This window comes from Felis catus, chromosome A1 (genome assembly GCF_018350175.1).
Source record: "Felis catus isolate Fca126 chromosome A1, F.catus_Fca126_mat1.0, whole genome shotgun sequence".
Taxonomy (NCBI): Eukaryota; Metazoa; Chordata; class Mammalia; order Carnivora; family Felidae; genus Felis; species Felis catus.
In genome coordinates, this window is record NC_058368.1 from 47298152 (window position 1) to 47306080 (window position 7929).

A 7929-nucleotide genomic window follows, 5' to 3' on the forward strand; every position below is an offset into this window, starting at 1 on the left:
AATATTTTATTAATTTTATTTATTTATTTATTTATTTATTTATTTATTTATTTATTGAGAGAATGAGAGAAAGAGGCAGTAGGGGAGAGAGAGACACACAGACAGAGAGAAAGAGAGAGAGAGAATCTTAAGCAGGCTCCACATTCAGCTTGGAGCCTGACTCAGGGCTCGAGCCCATGACCCTGGGATCATGACCTGAGCCGAAATCAAGAGTCAGACATTCAACAAATAGAGCCACCCAGGTGCCCCCAAAATAGCAATATTTTAGATAGATACATACAAGTGGAATTATGATCCAAATTTATTTCAAAACTAACTTTTCCTGGAATGTTAAGGTGAAAAACTCAAAACTCAGAGAGGTGCATTTCCTACGAGCAGACGTCAATCCCCTTCCCAGCAAGCACTGAACTGTTAAATCGTATACCAAGAGGGGAAAGCAAAATGAAAACAGAGGAGCCTCCTGAGAGGTTTAGATCATTTAATTCATACAAGAACCATCAATAGCTAACATTTTGCAATTCTGATCACATGTCAGACACTGAGTCAAGCAAACTATTATCTCATTTGATCTAGTATCATCCCTATTTTATAGATGACAAAACTGACACACAAAAGAGGCTAAGGGTCTTCTCAAAGGTAGCCCAAAATGTACTGACTTCTTATTTTCACAGAAGCCCTAGACTGCCGGTACAAAAAAATATAACAGTTTGAACAGTGTGACATGAGAAGTGACCTGAGAGCACCCAGGAAACAGATCCCATCCAGACCAAAGGCAACTTCCAAGGGTAGCTGGTATCTTCTAATGTTGAGAGTGTGTCAAACAGGTGAAGCAAGAAAAGAGTGTTCTAAGAGAAGAACAGTATGAATAAAGGCAAGGTGGCCCAAGAAGGCATAACCCAGTCGATAACTGCAAGTAATTGGAGACTAAGACACCAAATAGTATGAAATAGAGCACACAGGGTCCCATAATGACCTGTGCAGGCAACGTGTGTACAAAGGAATATCCCATCATGATGTCAAGGTATTTGAAATTTTTTTGTTCAGCAATGTTTATACTGACTGGAAGCGTACATAAATGAAACACCCAGAGAACAAAAAAATGACATATAATCATAATCTCTCAAATTATTGCCAGGAAAAATTTAAGGGAGCTGAAAGAGTGGGATATGACCGGTCTGGGAGGAGAATTTTTGGAGAAGGTAGGTCCTGAATCAGCTAAAGAAAGCCATGGCGGGGTTGCCTGGATGGCTCAGTTGGTTAAGTGTCTGACTCTTAATTTCAGCTCAGGTCATGATCTCACAGTTGTGAGATCAAGCTCCACGTGGGGTTCTGTGCTGAATGTGGAGACTGCTTGGGATTCTCTTTCTCCCTCTCCCTCTTCCCCTCCCTGTCTCTCTCTCATTCTCTCTCCCTTCTCTCTCTCTCTCAAAAAAAAAGCCATCTAGGAATGTATGAATGAAATTTAAAGGTAGATATGTATGGTATTTTGCTGGGGTATTTGAATATACACTCCTTTCTCCAATTAATAATTTTTTCCTGATTTGTTTTGAAGACTATAACAAAACTTCACACGTTCAAGGCACAGAACTCAGCATGTCACACAGTAAATCTTCATTTCTGTAGCATAATCAACATCACCTATATCAAAACAGATTTTTTCTTGAAAAATTTGTTAAAATGATAGCTTAAAGTTATTGCTAATAGGGGTGCCTGGGTGGTTCAGTCTATTAAGTGTCTGACTCTTGATTTCAGCTCAGGTCATGATTTCATGTGTGGGGCTCTGTACTAACAGCACAGAGAGGAGCCTGCTTGGGATTCTCTCCTTCCCTCTGTCTCTGCCCCTCCACCACTTGCGTGCTTTCTCTCTCAAAATAAGTAGATAAACATTTAAAAACTTATTATAATAGAATATAATTAATTAAAATAACCAGAAATCAATTGAAAATTGGTTCAAAAACAAATTAGTAAAAGCATGGAAATTTAAAAATAAGGCAGAACATTTTGAACGGTTTTACTAGTTTGACCTCATCTCCCTTTTCCTCCAACATAAAATAACAACAACAAAAAATCTTTGTATATTGGTAAAAAGTATTTTATTGGCATGTGAATAGTTGCGAATTTAATTGTTTATTGGAACTTTTAAACTTTGAGAGATGTTTTCTTAAACTATGTAAATGTATAAAACATAGTGATAATAGTAAAATTAATAATATCAAGTACTGAGACATCTATCAGCTGTGTCTTCCCAAATATATATCAAGAGAAAATGGGCTCAAGTAAAATCTTATGAAAAGTTCTTATTGAATAGAAGCAAAAACATGTTAACACCATGTAAAAATCATGGGATGAGCTTGTAAGAGGTTACAAAATGCCTTTTTCTGGAAACTTACTCCCAATTTTTTTTTCATTAAATACTTATTCTTCTGAAAGTAAAAGGTCTGGCCAAATGATTGTTCTAAGATTTCTCAGAAATGAATCTATTATCTTCTTTTTTGTTTTTATTTGTGTGTGCATATGTGTGTATGTGTACATGGACTGAATGAATCCTAGTATTTTTCAATATTTATATTGTTCTGAAAAGTTATATATGTACTAAATATCTTACTAAAGGTTTATTTCTATGAATTGAGTTTTAAATCTCTTGGTCGACTTTCCAACCATGATTATGCACAATGATCCAATTACATAGTTTATGAGTTAATTTATTAACATTAATTATTGTTCATGTAAAGCTAGAAAATGGGATCTTGAAAACACTAAGTTTAAATATAATATCACAGACCCAATATTTCAACAGTAACATGAATCAGGTAATAAATAGCTCCCTTTGATCATTGTTTTTAAAGTCTCTTGAACCATGCTTTGATTAGTTCTATTTAATATTTAACATCTGGTTAGTCAATTTCAATCTGCAGGAAACACTGCTGGAAAAATTCTATGCTGACTAAATACATTTATAATACTACAAAGCTGACATGTAATTGATTTTAGTTCCCATAAAAGGATTATGTTAACTTTCCTTAATCTATATATTTGTATTTTGTGCAGTCTAGTGAATTCACACCAGAGATGCTAAATTTTTATTTCTTATCAATATTTTATGTAAAATTGATAGGATTATATTTTAGTCTAAGTACCACTTTCCAATTTTTCCCCTGAAAAGAAAATAACATACTAAAAACTATGACTGCACAACTGTAGTGCTAATACTCCAGGCTGACTGGCTGGGCACAGTACTTCTAGTTATCAAAAGGCATATGGTAGTGAAACATTTTCTCTAGGCTATCTGACCGCAGAGAGATTTTTAGATTAAAAAAAAAAAAGATGTAAAAGTTTTTACTTCCCATAGCTTTGGGTTTGTTTGTTTTTTTAAGTATTATTTAATTTAGGAAATTAAGAATTTTCTCATCATTAAATAAAGGGTAGTGATGTTTGCAAAGATTTGTTAAAGCCATTATTTTGATTTTTGGTCATATATTATTTTACATTATTGCATATTAAAATATAGAAGCATGCCAAATTTATAAATAATATCCATTTCCAAGGAGGCTATAGATTTTATAAGCCAGAAATTTTGATTATCTTTTTAACACTAACTTAAATGACAGAGAAGTTAATTTTTTTAGATATATAAAAATACACGTTTTCTACTTGGTTTCAAATACTCAATCTGTTGAAATTGGCAAGCTTTCTTTTCTTTAGTGTTTATTTATTTACTTTGAGACAGAGTAGTATTGTGAAGGCAGACTATTGGAAGATGAATAAGCAGGAGAGGGGCAGAGAGAGAAGGAGAGAGAGAATCCCACACAGGCTCCGCACTGTCAGCGTAGAGCCCGACTTAGGGCTCAAACTCACGAGCCATGAGATCATGATCTGAGCCAAAATTAAGAGTCGGACACTTAACCAACTAAGCCACCGAGGTGCCCCTTGCCAGGCTTTCTTTTCATTTCAGAATTCAGGTTCTCCTCTGTATATCGGGTGAGGAAAAATCACAAAGTGATGGAAGAATTATGAAGACAATGTTCAAATTTCAAGTCTTTCTCTAACATTGTCTACATAATATCTACTATTATAATTGTAACAAGTTCAAAAGGTACTACAGTATGGGAAAGAGAAATATTTAAAACTATACCAAAAGAAAAATAAATCTTTTCTTTCTAAAGAAAAAGTCAATAAAGATGGCAATCTCTGGTAATAAATACACTAAAAGAAATAAATAAATAAAGATCTTCCTGCAATTACGATGGTTGGTTGTCTCAATTCTACCCAGGTTTTCCACAGATTTGCAATAAACCATGTCTTTCACAGCCTCTTGGCTATTCACAGCGCTTGGACCAGTACTGAGTCAATGCTTGAATAATAAATACTAATAAATAAATATTGTGCTTGATAAATACTAATAGAGTACAGTGAAAGCTCGTATATAGCAAGTGATTCTTTCTAAAATGCACATAGTAAGAGCTAACTTAAAGAGGGTTAACAAGTATGTGTTGTCCAGATTCAGCATTTGCTTTCCTCTAATATAATTAAACTATGTTGCTAAAATAAAATCGGTTTTTGTTGTAAGAACTTTGGCTTTTACTCTGAGTGAAACGGGAAGCCTTGGAGAGCTTGAGCCAAGAAATGACATCATGTGGTAAATGTTTTTCGCTGTGGCTGCTGCACTGAGAACAGACTGAAAGATGCACATGTGAAAGGGGAGAGATCAGTTGGGAAGCTAACACAATCTTGGCAAACGATGATGGGGACTTGGACCAGAGATGGAGTGAAGAAATTGAAAAGAGGCTGGATTCTGCACACACATTTTGAAGGTAGGGCCAAAGTATTTGCTCACAAGAGAAGATGTGGTCCAAAAGAGACAAAAGGGTTGAGAATGAGTTCGAGGACTTTGATCCAAGTGCATAGGAAGATGGAGTCAGAGGTGCTTGTTAGACACCAAGTAGAGGCTGAAAAGGCATTTAGACATATGGGCATGGAGCAGAGGGAGCCAACAGCGAACATGAAGATTATTAGACACTAAGCTCTGTGGCATTTCACTCTTCTTGAAATATTACTGTCATGCCTCGGGCAAAGGTTATTCCTTATGACCAGAAAGCTTACAATTGCTCAAAACTCGGAGACTTGGAAGGACACTACATTCGTCTTAAACCATAATGATTGTCAATTCAAGTCCTAGTGCAACTGTCACCTAATGTATTGGTGCTCAGGAACCCCAAAACAGAATAGGTGTTTTTATGTAGTTACATTCCTTCTGACATCTTGTGGGATTTTCTGGAAGTGTATAAAACAGCAAATACATTTGTTGTAATTCCATTCCATTTTAACAATATTTATTGAGCATTTGTGATGGGATGGTTGCCAAGGGACTTACAAATTAAATAGAAATCCCATAAATTTTGTAAAAATATAAAATATTATGGCTCTCGAGATACCTATATTCTAAAGGGGAAATATACACAAAATAGGAGATATGCTTCGAAGGCACTGGTTCTTAAACTTTAATATGCATAACAATCCCTGCACTCAACCCTGGGGATTTTTTTTTGCGAAGTCTGGCCAGGGGCCTAGTATTTTAACAAAATTCCATGTTATTCTATTGAAGATAGTCTGTGACTCTAAGTAATGATACTTTTAAATGTACTAAATGAAAATTATCCTTATTTATTTGTAATGTTTTATGTCTAACCTAGATATAAAGTGGGGTCGGCCTATCCCTTGAGACACAGATAAATTGACTCAAATTCCGAAACCTGGCCCTATTGACATCTGAAAATACCGTAAAGCTTTCTGCATATTCTGGGGAAGCAAATTTTTAGTCTTATGCTCAATTCTGCCTCTCAGATACCTGCTTCTATAGATACTGTTTCCTTTCTGCACAGTTTTTACAATGATGAGAACCTCCCCCCCACCCCCACCATCCTGTTCTATACACACACACACAGCCTTAATAAACAGAATAGATTTTACTAAAGTTGCCTGGGGAAGAGTTGAGACAAAGAAGAGCAGACATTGTAAAATAGAATTAATTTCAAATTCAGCATTAGAAATCATGTACCCCACTCTCATGCATGAGTCAGAAACTTTACAGACTCTAAGTTTTGCTATAATTATACGACGCAATATATTTAAAGAAGCAACGAGTGATATTTAAAAGTACTGTGTTGGGGTGCCTGGGTGGCTCAGTCGGTTGGGCGTCCAACTTCGGCTGAGGTCACGATCTCGCGGTCCGTGAGTTCGAGCCCTGCGTCGGGCTCTGTGATGACAGCCTGGACCCTGCTTCTGATTTTGTGTCTCCCTCTCTCTGGCCCTCCCCCGATCACACTCTGTCTCACTCTCTCTCTCAAAAATAAATAATAAAACATTAAAGTAAATAAATAAATAAATAAAAATGAAAGTACTGTGTTGTGGAGACAATGAAATATCACATCATTCTCCAGAATTCTCCCTTATTAAGTTAATAGAAACAGGGGCTATTGTGATTTCCTGGTCTTGAAAACTAGATGACATTTTAGGACCTTTCTATCCCTCAGCTTCTTTGATTCTATGGTTAGTTATTACTGTTTGCTTAGAACTTTTCTCTAAGGCTCCCTAAAACAATGTATTTACATATGATATCCACTCAGCTTGAAATCTGCAGTAGTAAGCAGTTCATTTAAAATTTTGGGACCTAAGAGACTAAACGGGAAGTCAGAGGGGCTGTCTGTTATGGAATTGCTAAATCAACATAGGATAATTTCAGAAGCTTGTCAGAGAACTCTATACATAGAATACCCACTGCAGCCTAATTTACAGGACCCATGGCAAGGGAGAAAATGTCTCCAGACTCCTCTCTTTGGTATGGATAATGCCTCACCCTGATTCAAAAAGCAATATAAAGTTATACTGTACATAAAAATATAAACACTCCAGCTACATAATCAAATTCAGTTATACATTAGTGATCTCCACAATGTGCTGATGTGTTATTACTCTTGAGGTGATGAGACAGAGCAGAAAAAAAGAGGAATCATGGGAACAGGCTCCACAGAGAGGCAGAGATTTAAAGCAAGGAAATGATGGGTACATTTAAAAAAATTTTTTTAATTCATTATTTTTGACAGGAGTGAGCAGGGAAGGAGCAGAGAGAGAGGGAGAGAGAGAGGATCCAAAGCAGGCTTTGTGCTGACAGCAGAGAGCCCAATGCAGGGCTTGAACTCACAAACTCTAAGATCATGACCTGGGCCAAAACCAGACATTTAAGTGACTGAGCCTCTCAGGTGTCCCTGGGTACATATTTTTAAAGACAAATGGAGACATTAAGCATGAAAGCTGGTGAAGAATGACAAGGATATTTACCTGATTGAAGAGCGTGCCCACCTGCGTATTATTGACAATGAGGGTAGATAGTTTGGATGGATGCAGTGGCGCATGAGGAACGTTAGAGGTTTAATTTTAAGCTCATGATTAGGAATTTGAAGATGATCATTGGAGGCTTTGGGAGGGGGGGGATTCAAAATTGAAAACGGAATTACTTGACTTAAAGAAGAAAGTTGAATAGTAGTATAAAGGCAGACGACTGGAAGATGTAAGTGCCTCAGTAAGTAAGTCAGATGGGTAATAAATGAATACAAGATTATTGCAGTTGTCCATATAACAAAAATAACCAAAGCTTACTGAGAGCTTACCATGTGCCAAGCATAATTATAAGTAGCTTAACATGTATTAACTTACTTATTTCTCCCTACAGCCTGTTTAGCTAGATATCACTAATATACCCATTTTAAAGATGAAGAACTTGAGGCACAGGGTGGCTAAATAACACAGCCAAGTTTGCAATTTATCTATAATGAAACTCACATCTGAACCCAAGCACTTTGGCTACTGAATCCGGTCTCTCAGTCACTCAGCAGGGGTGCCTAGAGATATGAAGAAAAAGAAAAAGAAAAGAAA